The sequence below is a fragment of the Mobula hypostoma genome, chromosome 28, assembly GCF_963921235.1.
Source record: "Mobula hypostoma chromosome 28, sMobHyp1.1, whole genome shotgun sequence".
Classification (NCBI taxonomy): Eukaryota; Metazoa; Chordata; class Chondrichthyes; order Myliobatiformes; family Myliobatidae; genus Mobula; species Mobula hypostoma.
This window is the reverse complement of record NC_086124.1, coordinates 30,197,457-30,216,930: the sequence shown is the minus strand read 5'-3', so window position 1 is coordinate 30,216,930 and position 19,474 is coordinate 30,197,457. Positions and strand designations below refer to the sequence as shown.

Genomic DNA, 19,474 nt, shown 5'->3' with positions numbered 1-19,474 from the left:
TTCTTGTGGGCATACTCAATAAATCTATAGAATAATAGCTGTAACAGAATCAATGAAAGACCGCCTGCTAGGGCGTTCAACCAGAGTACAGAAGACAACAAACTGTACAAATACAAAAATAAATTAAAAATAATAATAAAGAACAAATAAGCAATAAATATCCCAACCATGAAATGAAATTGAGTCCATTGGTTGTGGGGACATTTCAATGATGGGGCAACTGAAGTTATCCCCTATGGTTCAAGATGGTTGAGGGGTAGTAACTATAGCTGAACCTGGCAGTGAGTCCCGAGGCTCTTGTACCACTTCCTGATGGCAGCAGTGAGAAGAGAGCATGTGGCGCCCCGATGATGAATGCTGCTTTCCTGCGACAGCACTCCATACAGATGTGCTCAATGGTACATCTCCTTTTGAAGCTGTCCGTTTTGATGGGGAGGCTAGTGCCCGTGATGGAACTGGCTGATTCTACAACCCTCTGCAGCTTTTTCCAGTCCCACATATTGGTGCCTCTGTAACAGATGTTGATGCAACCAGAATGCTCTCCACTGTACCTCTATAGAAACACTTTCCAAAGAGGTGAGCAGAAAATTGGTGAAGTATCTCCCATTTGTATAATGTTAGAAAATGAGCAAAAGATTGGCTAATTCCCTAAAGAGCCAACACAATAGCACAGTGAATTATAGTCACTTTACACAAATCTGCATTCTTAAATCCCAGATTACTTGATGTCTTCTTTGAGTTTATTTCTCCAGAAAGCAAGGTGTCTTTCAAAAAAAAAATCAATTTCTCAATGTTATAATCCCTTTGCTTTATCTCCCTTTCAGTCACCCTGTTTCTTTGTTCCTGTCCTCCGCGTGATTCCCAGCTCCATTCTGTAAATGGCTTGAGTGACACATTCAATTATGCCATTCAGTACTGAGCAACATCAGTTTTCAGTTACTGTCTCTGACCTTGAGTTTAACCTTCTTGTCAATAGCAGCCCCCTCCCTTCTTCCCGAGCCTCCAGCCCTCCCTCTGCACATCTGGATTTCCTCAATCTACAGAAAAACGCGATTGTCTTCGAGCTAGCTTCGCTTGCCGGAACTATTGTTTACAATCTCAAGCCCGACGTTTCTGCACATAATGGCTATTATGAGATCAAGGCCTTGCAGAAAGGGAATTTATCATAGTGGTCACAGCCATAAGTGACTGTGGATTTACAGAGAGGCTGGAAAACCTTGGAGCAGAGGCCAAGGGAAGATTTGATAGTTGAAAATACACAGGGGTTTGAATGGAGTAAGTAAGAAATTGTTTTCACTGACAGGAGAGTTGGTATAGAGAAAGTACAAATTTAAGTTAATAGGGAATTACAAGGGCTCATCCCAGATGATTTTTTTAGTAGGGTGAGTTTTAAAATGGGCAAATCCATGCTTTTTTTCATAGAACATAGAATATTACAGCAAGGCACAATGTTGTGCTGATCTTTAAGCCTACTCTAAAATCAATCTAACCCTTTCCTCCTTCATTTTTCTATCAGCCAAGCGCCTATCTAAATGGGGGTAGGAATGACAGAGGTAAGTTTTTTTTCTTTATTGACTGTTGGGTATGTGGATCGCCCTGCCAGGAGTGGTAGTAGGTGCCTCTGTTCAAATATTTTCCACAATGTCTCTTAATGTATAATGTATCTGCCTCTACCACCATATACCCACCAATCTCTGTATTTAAAAAGAAAACTAGCTCTGCCATTCCACCCCCTATATTTTCCTTCAATCACCTTAAAATGACACCTCCTCATATTAGCAATTTTGCCCTGGGTAAAAGTCTCTAGCTGTCCGTTCTATCTATTCCTCTTATTATCTTGTACACTTCTAAGTCCCCTCTCACCCTCTAGGGAGAAATAGTCATAGAAAAGTGCAGCACAGAAACATGCTCTTCCGCCCATCTAGTCCTTGCTGAACCATTTAAGCTGCCTACTCCCATCGACCTGCACCAGCTCTCCATACCCCTCCCATCCATGTAGCTATCAATACTTCTCTTAAATGGTAAAATCAAGTTTGCATGCACCACTTGTGCTAGCAGCTTATCCCACACTTTCACCACCCTCTGAGTGAAAAATCCCAAGTCAATTTTTTTGTTAGTGGGTGAGTTTTAATCTGGGTAAATATGTTTTCTTTATATGTGTAATTCTTTGAAGTCTTTAGGGCCAGTTCAGTGGTTTTTGCTAACCTGTTGAATATTTCCATTCCAATACCATTCAATAAGCAAGAAATAAACTGCAGATGCAGAAATCTTAAGGGGAAGAGAGAAAATGTCAAGTATTCAGCCGGGCAGATTCACATTTATTTATCAACGCTTACGGTGATATGTGTCATTTGCGTTAACAAACGAACAACCTAAGGATGTGTTGGAGGCAGCCTGCAAGTGTTACCACACATTCCAGTGCCAGCATAGCAAGCCATCGTGTTCAGCAGAGAGTTGAGAAAACCGGTGAGTATCTTCAAGGAGTGATGCCTCAAAAAGGTGGTATCCATCATTACGGACCTCCATCATCGAGGGCACGCCTTGCCTTCTTCTCATTGCTACCATCAGGAAGGATGTACAGAAGCCGGAAGACCCACACTCAATGATTCAGGAACAGCTTCTTCCCCTCTGCCATCTGATTTCTGAATGGATGATGAACCCATGAACACTACCTCACTACTTTTTTTTCTCTCTTATGCACTACTTATTTAATATAACTATTTAATATATATATTTATTGTAATTCATGATTTTTTTCTCTATTATGTATTGCATTGTACTGCTGCCATAAAGAAAACAAATTTCACGACATATGCCAGTGATACTAAATCTGATTCTGAATGTTTCAGAGTGATAACCTTGTATTAGAACTGGGGACAATTAAAGATGTGTTGGGTTTAGGTTGGGGAGGTAGTTTGGTGATGGGCTGGGATTCAGGAGAGATCAAATGGCATGGATGATAACACTGAGAGCAATTATCTGCAACCTCTGAAGGAATTCAGCAAGTATGATGGAGACACAATTAATTTTTTGGACTATCATTTGGAAAATGCAGTAGTGTTCCAAGTGTTTCTGCCTGTACTTCAGCTCTGGCAGTGTGTTCCACCCATCTACCACTCTGTTTAAAAAACACAACAACTAATTCTGACATCCTTCCCAATACTTCCAGTCACCTTAAAGTTAAATGTCCCTAATGTAGCTGTTTCTACCACCACCACCAGTCCTGGCAGTACGTTCTGTGCACCCACCACTCTGTATATTTTTTTAAAGCAAACCTACCTCTAACATCCCCTCTATAGATGACCTGGGACTCAGGATGGCTGGCGTTTACAGAATCCCCTGTGAATGCGGAGCAGAGTACATCAACCAGACGGGACACGCCGTGCAAACCCACACCAAGGAGCACCGCAGGTGTGTCTGTTTGGGTTACCTGGAGAAATCGGCTATAGGAGAACACTGCATTTGCAATGACCACAGGATTGACTTTGATGGCACAGAACTACTGTGCTGCTCCAATGGCTTTAAGGGTCCCCTGGTGAAGGACGCCATTGAAATAAGATTAGAGAATAAGAAGTTCAAAAAAAGACGAAGCTCTCACTCTAAGTAAAAACTGGAATACGATTTTAAACAAGGTGGGGCAGCGGGAACCTGATTGGCTAGTCCTCAACCAATCAGGAGAGACGACGACGGGAGTTAAGTATATATACCACCGGACTAGATATACCCCTGATGAAGATGGAGTTTGTCATCGAAATGTCGGTTATAATCAATACTTGGACCCGGCTGGAAGCCAGAGAAGAGTTTATGCATTCCCCCCCCCCACCCCATAATATCCTCCAATCACCTTAAATTGTTCCTAATGTATCTGTTTCTACCACCACCACCATCCCTGGCAGTATGTTCCATGCACCTACCACTGTGTGTGTGTGTGTGTGTGTGTGTTTAAAAAAAAAAGCATAAAAAGCATGCTACCTCTGACATCCTCCCCTATACTTTTCGCCCAGTCACCTAGAATCTATTTGCTAAGTAAACCATGGTCAAACTCTTCAAATGTATCACACAACAACAGCATCAAGAGGATCTTCAAGACAATTCTGAAGATGCTTCACTCGGTAGGGTTGATCCTGGGCAGCAGGGGATCCCTGACTGTCATCAAGCTACTGCTCATAAAATTCAAGTAACACAAAAGAAAATTATTGCCACTTGGAATGTCAGAACCCTATATCAAGCAGGAAGATTGGACAATGTGATAAGTGAAATGGAAAGACTAAAGATTAACATCATGAGAATTAGCGAAGTTCGTTGGATAGGTGCTGGAACATGTTAGAATAGAAATAAAACACTAATTTATTCTTGTGGAACATCCCATACTAATGGAGTGGGAATTCTTAATGGATGAAAACATGGCAAAAAGTGTTTTAGGACATTGAGCAGTATCAGAAAGAGTGCTCCTTGTTAGATTCAGAGGACAACCATTTGATTTAGCGATTATACAGGTATATGCACCAACAACAGATGGAACAAATGAGGATATAGATAAATTCTATGAAGAGCTTGAACAAGCGAAGAATGGATGCAAATCTCAAAATAGTGTTATTGTCATGGGAGATCTAAATGCTAAAGTAGGACAAGGTGCTGATGGAAATACCATAGGAAAATTTGGATTAGGGAAAGAAATGAAAGAGGTGAGAAATTGGTAGAATGGTACAAGATGAATAATCAGGTCATTATGAATACCTACTTTAAAAACCATCCAAGACGCTTGTGGGCCTGGAAAAGTCCAGGTGATAACACTAGAAATCAAATGAACTTTATTTCTATAAACCAAAGATTTAGAAACTCAGTGACTCGATGCAAAACATATCCAGGTGCAGACTGTAATAGTGACCATAACCCAGTAGAATGTCATGTAAAAGTAAAACTTAAAAAACTAAAGAAGCAAAAACCTGAATAATCCCTTGACTACTCACAATAAATTAAAGAAGAAAACTTAAGACAAAAATGTACAATTGAAGTAAGGAATAGATTTCAAAGTCTAGAAATAGAATCTGTTGAATATGATAGCAATAATGTAGAAATGCAATTTACCTCCCTAAAGGATGCCTTGGTAGAATCAGCAAAGTCAGTGATTCCTAAAAAAGAAAAAAGTACAAAGAATAAACGGATGACAGATGAAATCAAAAATCTAATGGAAGAAAGGAGACGGAAGAAAGCAAATCCTATAGAATATAAGTCCTTAGATAAAAAAAGTTAAAAGCTTGTATCAAAAAGTCAAAGAAGAATGGTTAAACCAGGAATGTGAGCATATAGAAAGTCATAGTCATACTTTATTGATCCTGGGGGAAATTGGTTTTCGTTACAGTTGCACCATAAATAATAAATAGTAGTAGAACCATAAATAGTTAAATAATAATATGTAAATTATGCCAATAAATTATGAAATAAGTCCAGGACCAGCCTATTGGCTCAGGGTGTCTGACCCTCCAAGGGAGGAGTTGTAAAGTTTGATGGCCACAGGCAGGAATGACTTCTTATGACGCTCTGTGTTGCATCTCGGTGGAATGAGTCTCTGGCTGAATGTACTTCCCTATTACTGATCCAAAAAGGTTACATCAACAAATCAAGAATATTGCTGGTGAAAAGCTCCTCTGTTCTTCAGGTGGATGTTTGAAAGCAAGGGACGGTACCATTATCATGGAAAAAGATAAGATTATGAACAGATGGACTGAGTATATTCTGGAATTGTTTGAAGACGATCGAGGCAAAAAACCAGAAATTAAGAAAAACATTGAAGGTCCAAGGTATTTTAAAATCTGAAGTTCATAATGCAATAAATAAGATGAAGAAAGGAAAGGCAGCAGGTCCTGATGAATTAGTAATAGAACAAATTATTGCCCTTGAAGATTATGGAATTGAAAAACTTACTGATTTAATCAATGACATTTATGAGACTGAAATAATACCAGAAAAGATGAAAAAAATCAGTATTTATCACTCTTCCTAGAAACCTGGAGCAATAGAATGTGAATTATATAGGACCATAAGTTTAATTAAGCTTATCACCAAGATACTTCTAAGAATTTTGATGACAAGAGCTAAAAGTAAGATACAAGCTGAAATAGGTAAAGAACAATGTGGTTTTGTGAAAGACAAAGGTACAAGAAACGCAATATTGATGATAAGGATACTATCAGAACGAGCTATTCAAGAGCAAAAAGATTTTTTGTTTTATCAACTACACAAAAGCATTTGATAAAGTGAAGCACAATGAGTTATTTGAAATATTACAGAAAACTCTAGATCTAGATTCGAAAGACCTCCGCCTAATCAGAAATCTGTACTAGGAACAAACTGCCGCTATAAGAATAGATGGAGAAGTGAGTCCGTTTACGAAAATCAAGAGAGGTGTTAGACAAGGGTGTGTTTTCTCCCCTGATTTATTTAATATGTACAGTGAAACAATATTACAAAAAATAAGACATCTTGGGAATCAAAGTTGGTGGTGAAAACATCAATAATTTCAGATATGCGGATGACACTGTGTTAATTGCAAGTACGGAGCAAGAACTACAAAACTTAGTTGATATAGTTGTTGAAGAAAGTGCAAAATGGGTCATCTATGAATTGCAAAAAGATAGAGTGTATGGTGATATCCAAAAAGAAGGAGAATCCTATCTGTAGGCTGAGAATAAATGGGGAAGACATAAAACAAGTAAAGAACTTTTGCTACTTAGGAAGCTGGGTGACATCAGATGGCAGGTGTGACATGGACATCAAAAGAAGAATAGGGATGGCAAAAGACACGTTTATGAGAATAAAGAGTATACTGACCAATACTAAACTAGGCATGACAACCCGCCTCAGAGTACTGAAATGTTACGTTTATCCAGTTATGTTATATGGCTCAGAATGTTGAACAATATCTAGTAACATGAGGAAACGATTTGAAGCAGCAGAGATGTGGTTTTTGAGGAGGATGCAAAGAATATTATGGACGAAATGAATATGTAACGAGGATGTCATGAACAGAGCAAACACAAAAAGAGAAATAATGTATGAGATCATGAAAAGGCAATGTAACTTCATTGGACGTGATTAGGAAAGAGGAGTTAGAATGCATGGTAATTATGGGAAAGAGTGAAGGGAAGAAAGCGAGAGGAAGACAGACAAATGATGATGGAGACAGCAGCCAGAGAACTGGAAATGAATACCAATGAATTGATCCACTTGACAGGAGTGTGTGGGCCATGGCATCTGATGATGATGATGATGATGAATATATCTGCCTCTACTACCCTTGGCAGTGGGCTCTGTACAACTACAACTCTCTGTTTAAAAATCTTCTAAGATCATTAATCTTAAAAGTTTTTTTTACATAGATGTATGTATGAAAGAAAAATAGGAGGCCATATGGGAGGGAATGGTTAGATTGACCTTGGAGTAGGTTAGAACATAAGAATGTAGGAAATAGGAGCAGGAGTAGGCCATCTGGCCCGTTGAGCCTGCCCCGCCATTCGATAAGATCATGGCTGATCTGTCCGTAAACTCAGTTCCATCTTCCTGCATTTTCTCCATAACCCTTAATTGCCCTGCTATGTAAAAATCTATCCAACTATATCTTAAATATATTCAGTGAAGAAGCCTCAACTGCTTCTCTGGCAGAGAATTTCACAGATTCACCACTCTCTGGGAAAAACAGTTTCTCCTCATCTCCGCCCTAAATCTTCTAGCCTGAATCTTGAGGCAATGTCCCCTAGTTCTAGTCTCACCTACCAATGGAAACAACTTTCCTACTTCTATCTTATCTATCCCTTTCAAAATGTTGTATTTTTCTATAAGATCCCCTCTCATTCTTCTGAATTCCAGAGAGTACAGTCCCAGGCAACTCAATCTGTCCTCATAGGTTAACCCCTTCATCCCTGGAATCAACCTGGTGAACCTCTTCTGCACTGCTTCCAAAGCCAGTATATCCTTCCTCAAGTATGGAGACCAGAACTGCACACAGTACTCCAGGTGCGGCCTCACCAGTACCCTGTATAGTCGCAGCATGATAGTGGAGTGGATAGTATAACACTTCCCAATGCCAGTTGTAAGATTGAGGTTGAATTCTCACCACTATTTGAATGTTTTCTCTGGTTTGCTCCCACTTTCCAAAGAAATACAGATTAGAATTAGTAATTTGCAGGCATGCTACGTTGGTCCTTGCGGGCTGCCCCCAGCACAGTCCCAGACTGTGTTGGTTGTTGAATGATGCATTTCACTGTGTGGCTCTGTGTGCATGTGATAAATAAAGCTAATCTTTAAGCTTGTGCTCAGAACAATTTAAGAGGAAACAGGGTGGAGAAATGGAGTGGGAATGAAATGGAGAATTAAAGTGACAGGTGACTGGGAGCCTGTGATCTTATGGACTGAATAACAGTGTTCTGCCAATTTGTAATATAGAGTATTGGACATCACAGCACTGTACAGGTCATTCAGCCCAAGATATTTCAATGATCTTTTAACCTATTCTAAGATCAATCTAACCTATCCCTCCCATATAGCCTATCTAAGGGTTTCTTAAATGCCCCTAATTTATCTGCCTCTACCACCATGCCTGGCAATGAGTTCCACACACTCATCACTGTCTGTGTTTCAACAAAACAAAACATACTTGCCTTAAAATTATGCTCTCTCAGTCAAATGTGTCGAGAAATTGGCCATTTCTCTCCTTAGAGAAAGTTTCTGGTTATCCAGCACCTCTTAACGTTTTGTGCGCCTGTATCAAATCACGTCTCATCCTCCTCCTCTTCAAAGAAATGGATGGCACAATGCCCATAGCATAGTGTAGTGGTTAGCACAATGCTTTACAGTATTGGCTCAATTTCTGAGTTTGTATGTTTTCCCCGTGAATGCGTGGGTTTCCTCTGGGTTCTCCAGTTTCCTGCTACAATCCAATCGATTCGGCTAGGATTAATTGGGGGATTGCTGCCATGGCTCGAAGGGCTAGAAGGGCCTATTCCGTACTGTATCTCAATAAATAAATAAAAACTCCACCTCACTCAATCTATTTTCAGAAGACATGCTCTCTAATCAAAGGCAGCAAGTGTGCTCTAACCAGGGATTTACAGAGCTGAACCATTACCTTAAGGCTCTTGAACTCAATCTCTCGACTAATGAAGACTAACACACTGTACACCTTCTGAACAACCCTTTAAACTTTTGCATCCCTGATGTAGAGGGGACTTGTAAACTTCTCCACAATAACAAGCAGCTAATTCGCTGCAACATGTTGCAAGACCACAAGCAGATGGCATTCGCCATATGTGTTGACTGGTGGAATCTGAGCAGGGTACAGCGTGGGCAGACCCAGGCCAACAGTATGTGGTAACCATCTCAATGCCTGCACCATTGGCAAAGTGAATAATCTCTTATTCCCTCCCTTCCATCCTGATGCTTTTTGTATTAATGCGGCGGTACGTCCTGCCAAGTCTGCACTGGAGTGAATCCAATATGTATTCTACTGCTGAGCGCATGTGTTAACGTAGATTGCTTCTGTCATAATTTCACTGTCTGTCGCTGTTCCATTTGTGAAATTTGCTGTAGTGTTGCTTTTCATTGAGCTTTGGAAGGCCTCTCAACCATCCTTTATTGCTGAACCTTTTGCCAATTTGCCCATTTTCTGCCTTCGATCGCACTCTACGTCCTAACAATGACATAGAGTGCTTCATCTATGTCACAGGAGCTCCCTCGCTGCTGGGCAGAATCCAAGTGCTATCTGCTGGGTAATCTACCTTTTGGATGAGCTTTTACGTCACTGATTTTATTTCCTTCATTTTGTTCTGTGAGGTCTTTCAGACTGATTCAGATTTATTTGTCAGAATCAGGTTTGATATCACCAGCATATGTTGTGAAATTTGTTGTCTTTGAGGCAGCAGTACAATACATTGTGGAAAAAAACGTAAATTACAGTAATGTATATATTATTTAAAATTTTTCTCACCCCTTTAGTGCGGGCACATGGCCAAGTGGTTAAGGCATTGGACTAGCTACCTGAAGGTCATGAGTTCGAGCCCCAGCCGAGGGAACGTGTTGTGTCCTTGAGCAAGGCAGTTAATCACACATTGCTCTGCGACAACACTGGTGCCAAGCTGTGTGGGTCCTAATGCCCTTCCCTTGGACAACATTGGTGTCGTGGAGAGGGGAGACTTGCAGCATGGGCAACTGCCGGTCTTCCATACAACCATGCCCAGGCCTGCGCCCTGGAGAGTGAAGACTTTCCAGGTGCAGATCCATGGTCTCGCAAGACTAACAGATGCCTTTACTTTCTCACCCCTTATGGACTGTGTGTATGTACATTTTTCCCTCTAGAGGCCTTGGGTCCTCTAACAGAGACCTGGGTGCTTGAGGGTGTGGCGTAGTATCCTGGCTGTTCCTAGTAGTGTGCTGTGCTGCACCAAGATCTCAGGTGATGTTCCCTGGATTTGTTGGAGCCACTCTCCTAGTCCATTGCCACAGCCCCAAGTGCTCCTATCACCACTTGCATTACTCTGGCTTTAACCTTCCACATCCTGTCTATCTGCTCTTCCAAGCCGTGGTATTTCTCCAGCTTCTCTCATTCTTTCTTCCTGATGTTACTGTCATTTGGGATTGCCACATCTATTACTATTGCTTTCTTCTGTCCTTTGTCCAGCATTACTATGTCTGGTTGGTTAATACCTTATTATCCGTCTGTATTTGGAAGTCGCACAGGATCTTAGCTGTCATTCTCCACTGCCTTCTTGGGTGTTTCCCATCTGGACTGGGGAATGCCCAATCCATACTCAGTGCAGATGTTCCTGTACACAATTCCTGCAGCTTGGTTGTGCCATTCAGAGTATGCTGGGCCTGCCTGCATCTTGCACCCTGCTCCTATGTACTGAATGTTTTCAGTAGATTCTTTGCACAATCTGCATCTTGGGTTTTGTGTGGTGTGATAGACCCTGCTTCTATTGCTCTTGTGCTCAGCGCCTGTTCTTGTGCAACCATGAGTAGCACCTCTGTGCTGTCCCTCAGCCCTGCCATTTCCAGCCATCTCTTATAGCTGGTGATGGTACATCTCATGCAGTGGCTTGTCTTGCCATGGCCTCTGGTCCTCTGGCTCTCCTTCACCCACTTCCATTTCCAAGTCCCCCGCCTGCTGTCTGTGGTATTCTCCTAGCAGGTCGCCCTTGGGTACGATCTTTCGGACATACTCATGGACGTTTCGCATTTCTTCCAGGAATTAACACTTCCAAGTTCCTGTCCTTCTTTATTCCAGCGGGTGTACAGTTGCTTGATGTTGGACTTTGGGTGGAATCCTCCTTGCAGCTCTATAAAACTCTGGTTAGGCCACAATTGGAGTACTGTGTCCAGTTCTGGTCACCTCACTATAGGAAGGATGTGGAAGCATTGGAAAGGGTACAGAAGAGACTTACCAGGATGCTGCCTGGTTTAGAAAGTATGCATTATGATCAGAGATTAAGGGAGCTAGGGCTTTACTCTTTGGAGAGGAGGATGATGAGAGGAGACATAGAGGTGTACAAGATAATACGAGGAATAGATAGAGTGGATAGCCAGCGCCTCTTCCCCAGGGTACCACTGCTCAATACAAGAGGACATGGCTTTAAGGTAAGGGGTGGGAAGTTCAAGGGGGATATTAGAGGAAGGTTTTTTACTCAGAGAGTGGTTGGTGCATGGAATGCACTGCCTGAGTCAGTAGTGGAGGCAGATACACTAGTGAAGTTTAAGAGACTACTAGACAGGTATACGGAGGAACTTAAGGTGGGGGCTTATATGGGAGGCAGGGTTTGAGGGTTGGCACAACATTGTGGGCCGAAGGGCCTGTACTGTGCTGTACTATTCTATGTATTGTTAGTAGTTTCCGGGACTTGATGACAGCGGCTTCCAGTTCGTTCCTTGGCCAGCACACTATTGTGGCTGGGTATCTCATGACTGGTAGGGCAAATGTAATGATGGCTCTGATCTTGTTCTTCCCATACAACTGGCTTTTTAGAACCTGTCTCACTCTTTGGAGGTACTTGGATGTTGCAGCCTTCCTTGTGTTCTCATTGTGGCTTCCATGTGCCTGCAGGATCCCCAGGTATTTTTAACTGTCCTGTACATCTGGTATGTGGCCTTCAGGTAACTTGACTCCTTCAGTCTTGGTGAGTTTGCATCTTTTCACTACCACCTGGCTACACTTTTCCAGTCCAAATGATATCCGTATGTCTCTGCTGTGCACCCTCGTCAGGTGGATCAGTGAGTCAATGTCTGTTTCACTTCTGGCATTCAGCTTGAGGTCGTCCATGTACAGGAGGTGGCTGATGGTCACTCCACTCTTGAACCTGTAGCTATATCTGCTGTTTGAGATGATCTGGCTGAGGGGGTTCAACCCTATTCAGAACATCAGTGGGGATAGTGCATATTCCACATCTGATGGTCACTTATGCTGTTGGCTTGTTAACTTCTAGCATTGCCCTTCAACAGCCCATTGAGTTCTTGATGAAAGTCCTTAGTGTTTTGTTGACCTTGTACAGAGACAGGCATTCCAGGATCCATTTGTGGGGCATTGAGTCATATGCTTTCTGGTAATCGATCTGGGCTATGCTTAGGTTGGTGTACTTGGTTTTGGAGTGTCGCCTGACTGCTTTGTCTACCAGTAATTTGTGCTTGGAGCCTCTTGTTCCATTACCAATCCCTCTCCGAACAGGGCTCGGAAATTTACACACATTTTCCTTCAGCTTGGTGGCTTTGATGCCTGATAGGAACTTCCATGTTGTTGACGGGCAGATTAGAGGCCAATAGTTTGATGGTGTTGCTCCTTTAAGAGAATCCTTCCTTGAGTTAGCCAGTCAGGGTGGGAGCCTGTTTCAAACAGGTGGTTCCTTTGAGCTGCCAGCAAGGTATGTAATGCTGTTAGTTTCTCCAGCCAATAGGCATGGATCATCTCAGGCCTTGTCATGTCTAGTTCTTCATACTTGCTACCCATTGCTGGACATTACTGCAGTGATGGTGGCTGGTTCTTCCTCTGGGAGGCTGCAGAACTCTGGTGTTATGTGATGCTTCTTTCTCCCATATATTCTTCCAGTACTCTTCAGTTGCTGCTTTTGGTTCAGATACTGGCATGTTGTTACTCTGAAACTGTGTGAATACTTTTTCTGGTTCTTTGGAGAAGAGTGCATTGATTTCTGTATATAGTTAAGTTAATTAAGTAGTGAAAAAATGGGAATAAAGAAGTAGAGACGTAATGTTCATGGTGCAATCTCCGTTTAGGATTTGGATGGCAGAGGGGAAGAAGCTATTTGTGAATTATTGAGTGTGTGTCCTCAGGCTCCTGCACCACCTTCCTGAAGCAATGAGAAGAATGCATGTCATGCATGATGGCGGTCCTTAATGATGGACACCACCTTTTTGAGGCATCATTCGTTGAAGGTGTCCCGGATGCTAAGGAAGCTAGTGCCCATGATGGAGCTGACTAAGTTTACAACTCTCTGCAGCTTACTTTGACCGTGTGCAGTAGCACCCTCATAACAGTCAGTGATGCAGCCTGTTAGAATGCTCTCCATAGTACATCTGTAGAAGTTTGCATACCAAGTCTTCTCAAACCCCTAATGAAATATAGCTGCCGTGTGCCTTCTTTGTAGCTGCATCGATATGATATATGTAGTGCCCTGCTCCATATCTTTATTGTTATGCTGTAGGTATTTCTTTTAGCAGCTCTGTAAGAGTTGTTTGTTCTCCTTTCAGTCTGTTTGGGTTATTGTTGAAGATGAGGATGATGTGGAATGTGTGCCATCCAATTAGCAGGAGGTTTTTCTTGGTGAGGGACAGTAAAGTTGGTCTTGGGCTTTTGTTCGAGAGGAGATGAAGAGAGAAAGACGCTGGGGAGAACTGATCGTAGCATACGATCCCGTGGGAGACGCATTTGTTCGAGATGGATTGCGAGTGACGTTCGGAGGGTGGTGTGTGCTTTTCACATTGATCGAGGGCCGCTGAGTGACAGAGATGTTCAAGATGAGCTCCAACTTGTGCACATTTGACTGTTTGATTAGAATGGGCCTTTTTCTTTTTGTTATTCTTTACTAACCCTTTAGTTATGATTCATAAATATAATTCCTTTAATCGTATGCAGTGTACTGTGTTATTTCGTGGCATTAAGTTGTAACAGGGTAGCAGCCATACAAACAGGGGTGGGGGGGGGCCTTCCACCTCAATCTCACACGTTTGGCGGGGCTGGAGATTGCTTTCCTCGGCTGCGTAAGTCTAGGGAAGACAGAGTGTTTCATATATCTACATCGAGACATACAGTGACTTGCGTCATTTGTATTAACGAACAATATGACCTACGGATGTGTTATGGGCAGCCTGCAAATGTTGACACGCATTCAAATGCCAAAAGAACACGCTCACAAGGCTGAGCAGAACAACACAGACCACAACAAAACAACAGCAATACAAGCCCCTCTCCCCCGCACACACCCCTCCATCTCCAGGATCAGGCTTCAAATTCCGAACTTCCGATCGAGCTTTGGGCTCCAATCTTCAATATTGACTTCTGGGCGAGGTACCTCGAAATCTGGGCTCACTGATCAACCTTTGTGCCTCCTGCTTGCATGGCCTTTAAGTGCAGATGCCTTCTAATCTCTTGACTATGAAAGCCAAAACCAGTGCTTGTTCTGTCCATGTCCTCATAGTATTAAAATAGCATCCTTACTATTTGGGTCAGTGCTGTGCATTGTGACCAGTGCTTTTCTGTGTATAAAATGTGGTGTTTGTATGTCGCTCTAACTTTTGAGATCTTTTGTACTCCAGATTAAGAGAATGGAAAAAGAAGTGGCGTTGAATACAGTGTAGGTGAATCCATGGTTATGCTCTTTGGTAGAAGGAATAAAGCTGTAGACTAGGGGTTCCCAACTTGGGGTCCGTGGCATAAACAAGGTTGGGAACCCCTGTTGTAGACTGTTTTCTAAACAGGAAGCAAGCTCAGAAATCGGAGGTGGAAAGAACTTGGGAGTTAACTTGCAGGTTGAGTTGTTGGTGAGGAAGGCAAATGCAATGTTAGCTTTCATTTTAAGAGGACTTGAATATAGAAGCATGGATGTATTGCAGAGGTTTTATAAGACTTTGGTCAGACTATATTTGGAGTATTGTGAGCAGTTTTGGAGCCCTATCTAAAAAAGAATATGCTAGTATTGGTGAAGGTCCAGAAGAGGTACATGAGAATGATGTCAGAAGTGAAAGGAAGGAAATTGAAGGAAATTTATATTAGGCAGGAAATGGTGTTGGATAGGCTGTTGGGTCTGAAGGCTGATAAGTCCCCGGGACCTGATGGTCTGCATCCCAGGGTACTTAAGGAGGTGGCTTTAGAAATCGTGGACGCATTGGTAATCATTTTCCAATGTTCTATAGATTCAGGATCAGTTCCTGTGGATTGGAGGGTGGCTAATGTTGTCCCTCTCTTCAAGAAGGGAGGAAGAGAGAAAACAGGGAATTATAGACCGATTAGCCTGATGTCGGTGGTGGGAAAGATGCTGGAGTCAATTATAAAAGTTGAAATTATGACACATCTGGATAGTAGTAACAGGATTGGTCCAAGTCAGCATGGATTTATGAAGGGGAAATCACACTTGACTAATCTTCTAGAATTTTTTGAGGATGTAACTATGAAAATGGACAAAGGAGAGCCAGTGGATGTAGTGTACCAGGACTTTCGGAAAGCCTTTGATAAAGTCCCACATAGAAGATTAGTGGGCAAAATTAGGGCACATGGTATTGGGGGCAGAGTACTGACATGGATTGAAAATTGGCTGGCTGACAGAAAACAAAGAGTAGCAATTAACGGGTCCCTTTCGGAATGGCAGGTGGTGACCAGTGGGGTAACGCAGGGTTCAGTGCTGGGACTGCAGCTGTTTACAATATATATTCATGATTTAGATGAGGGAATTAAAAGTAACGTTAGCAAATTTGCCGATGACACAAAGCTGGGAGGCAGTGTGAAATGAGAGGAGGATGTTATGAGAATGCAGGGTGACTTGGACAGGCTGGGTGAGTGGGCAGATGCATGGTAGATGCAGTTTAATATGGATAAATGTGAGGTTATCCACTTTGGTGGTAAGAACGGGAAGGCAGATTATTATCTAAATGGAGTCAAGTTAGGAAAAGGGGAAGCACAATGAGATCTAGGTGTTCTTGTACATCAGTCACTGAAAGCAAGCATGCAAGTACAGCAGGCAGTGAAAAAAGCTAATGGCATGTTGGCCTTCATAACAAGGGGAATTGAGTATAAGAGCAAAGAGGTCCTTCTGCAGCTGTACAGGGCCCTGGTCAGACGACACCTGGAGTACTGTGTGCAGTTTTGGTCTCCAGATTTGAGGAAGGACATTCTTGCTATTGAGGGAGTGCAGCGTAGGTTCACAAGGTTAATTCCCGGGATGGCGGGACTGTCATATGTCGAAAGATTGGAGCGACTGGGCTTGTATACTCTGGAATTTAGAAGGCTAAGAGAGGATCTTATTGAAACATATAAGATTTTTAAGGGATTGGACACACTGGAGGCAGGAAGCATGTTCCCGCTGATGGGTGAGTCCAGAACCAGATGCCACAGTTTAATAATTAGGGGTAGGCCATTTAGAACAGAGTTGAGGAAAAACTTTTTCACCCAGAGAGTGGTGGATATATGGAATGCTCTGCTCCAGAAGGCTGTGGAGGCCAAGTCTCTGGATGCTTTCAAAAAAGAGATGGATAGAGCTCTTAAAGATAGTGGAATCAAAGGTTATGGGGATAAGGCAGGAACTGGGTACTGATGGTGGATGATCAGCCATGATCACAGTGAATGGCAGTGATGGCTCGAAGGGCTGAATGGCCTACTCCTGCACCTATTATCTATTGGTTAACATAGGAGTGTTTGATGGCTCTAGGCTTGTAGGCTTGTACTTGCTGGATTTTAGAAGAATGAGGAGGGATCTCATTGAAACCTATTGAGTATTGAAAGGCCTAGATAGAGTGGATATGGAGAGGATGTCCCCAATAGTGGGGAATTTAAGACTAGAGGACTCAGCCTCAGAATGGAAAGACAGCCATTTAGAATGGAGATGAGGAATTTCTTCAGCCAGAGGGAGGAGAATCTGTAGAATTGCTGCAGACAATTTTGGAGACCAAGTCATTGGGTGTGTTTAAGGTGGAGGTTGATAAGTTCTTGATCAGTCAGGGCGTCAGATATTGTGGGGAGCAGGAAGGAGAATGGGGCTGAGAGGGAGAATATAGGGTCGTAATAGAATGGCAGAGAAGACTCGATGGGTCGAATGGCCTAATCTTCTACTGTGTCTTATGGTCTTGTGCTCTTATCTCTTGATTACAACAGGATCATTCAGAAGATAATTGTGCACCAGTCAGAGAAGGTCTCTTGACCCTACTCCACTACTCATTGGATCATAGAGCAACATGGCATGGGTACAAGCCCTTCAGCTCAACTAGTCCAGGGTGAACATGGTGCCCATCCACTGATTCCCAATATCCCGTGTTTGGTCTGTATCCTTCCTAGGATCTGCCTTCCGTGTACCTATCCAAATACTATTTGTGTGGTACTCAACCACCTCCTCTGGCAGCTCACTCCATCTGCTCACCACCTCTGCGTGGAAAAGTTGCCTCTCATGTCCCCTTTAAATATTTCTCTTCTTACCCTAAATCCATACCTGAGTTTTAGACTCCCCCACCCTGGAGAAAAGATTGTTACTGCCCACCTATGTGTACGCCTCTCATAATTTTAAATATTTCGATAAGGTCACCCTCATTTTCCTCCGCTGGAAGGAATTAGATGCTGTTTACATTGTAAATACATGCTAGTATTTATGTTTTCATGCACATTCCATAGCTGTACCTTAACCTCTAACTTACTTTTATATAATTCTTTGTCTTTAGAATTGTTTCAAACAATGTTTTTTTTTGTTGTATGTTATGCCAACACACCACAGCAAATTGCTGGTATTTGTAACTGTATATGGTGAATAAAGTTAATCTTTGATAAAGGTCTGGGTTGGCCAATCTTTCCCTGTAACTCAAGCCCTCTAATCCTGGCAATATCCTTGGGCAGCTTTTCCTGTTGGATTCAATTGGATTATTCCACACCAATCCTCTTTTTTCACCTTATTTCCCTCTGCCAATCATATTGCTAGATGGCCTTAATATGTTTAACAAAAAACACACTTCATTCCAGTTTTAGTAAACTCTAGCCCTGTAGTTCCAACGATTTACACATTTGCTCTGCCCCAGCGGATACTTCCCTGTTCCTGTCCCTCTCGATCTCCAACCAGAGGAAACGATCTTTCAGCATTTTTATTGGAATAAATGGATTTGGAGCAAGCTTGAGTAAGTGAGAATCAGAAACATAATAACCATAGAAAGTACAGCACAGAAACAGGCCGTGCCGAACCATTTAAACTACCTACTCCTATCTACCTGCACCGGGACCATAGCCCTCCATACCCTCCGGTCCATGTACCCATCCAGAGTTCTCTTAAACATTGAAATTGAGCTCGCATGCACCACTTGAGCTGGTAGCTCCTTCCACACTCTTATGGCCGTCTGAGTGAAGATGTTTCCCCTCACCTTTCACCCTTAACCCATGACTTCTAGTTGTAGTCCCACCCAACCCCAGTGGAAAATGGGTAGCATCTAACTGAATGGAGTAACACATACACTGCAAATCCCGATTCAGGGTCTAAGTCCGAAATGTCGATTACTTATTCCTTTCCATGGATGCTGCCTGGCCTGCTGAATTCCTCCAGCATTATGTATGTGTTATTCTGGATTTCCAGCATCTGTCGAATCTCTTGTGTAACTGAACAGAATATCGGCTTTGACTGAAGGGCCTCTCCTAACCTTGAGAAATGGGGTTTATTTTATAGCTTGGCTGCTGTCTGCTGAAAGTCCTTCAGCACAAGAGTTCACGTGTGACCAGGAGTGAATTTGCTGTAAGATCTCTCTCATTGAAGCGTCTTCTCTCTTACCCTCCACATTGGACCCTTAAGGTATTCAAATGCATTTTTTTTCCTGAATGTCGCTGATTTATTTGACCTGCCTGGTGAATGCTGGAATTTTGCGCTCGTAAATTATCGCTGGCACGTGAAACATTTCCACAAGTAACCCACCAGATCTGTCACCGTTGCAGTTTTTGTTCACCAACAAATCCTTCAGAGACAGGTCCGCACTGGAGCCTGTAGGCAAATCGAGTAAGACAGTCTAATTATAGAGCGCACCTGCAGAGCTTTGTTTCAACCGTTCCTGGAAAGGCAGTTGTAACCGTGAATGAAAGATCATTATTGGACAGCTTATCTGAATGTGTGTATCTGTGTGCACGGTTCTTTTTCTGTATGTGTTTTTGTGCGTGTATTTGTATTTTTTAAATCTATGCAGTGAAAGCAGACGTCTCATAGAATTTGTACTGCTGCTTGGAGCGGCTGCCAGAAGTGAAGCCCTG

General features: G+C 42.5%; 1 protein-coding gene across 8 annotated transcripts in view; it reads left to right on the top strand.

Annotated features, from left to right (window-relative positions):
* Window positions 1-19,474, top strand: part of LOC134338659 (neural cell adhesion molecule L1-like) — a 325,827-nt gene that overhangs the window by 17,654 nt on the left and 288,699 nt on the right. For 4 of the 8 annotated variants that reach the window (XM_063034658.1, XM_063034664.1, XM_063034663.1 and 1 more), the window contains exon 2: window positions 18,903-19,025. The exons of 3 other annotated variants lie outside the window; for them this stretch is intronic. The gene's annotated coding sequence lies outside the window, so the exon portion shown is untranslated. Of the gene's footprint in view, window positions 1-1,516; window positions 1,554-18,902; window positions 19,026-19,474 lie in introns of all 8 variants that reach the window. One more of the 8 variants, XM_063034659.1, reaches the window with a different exon arrangement.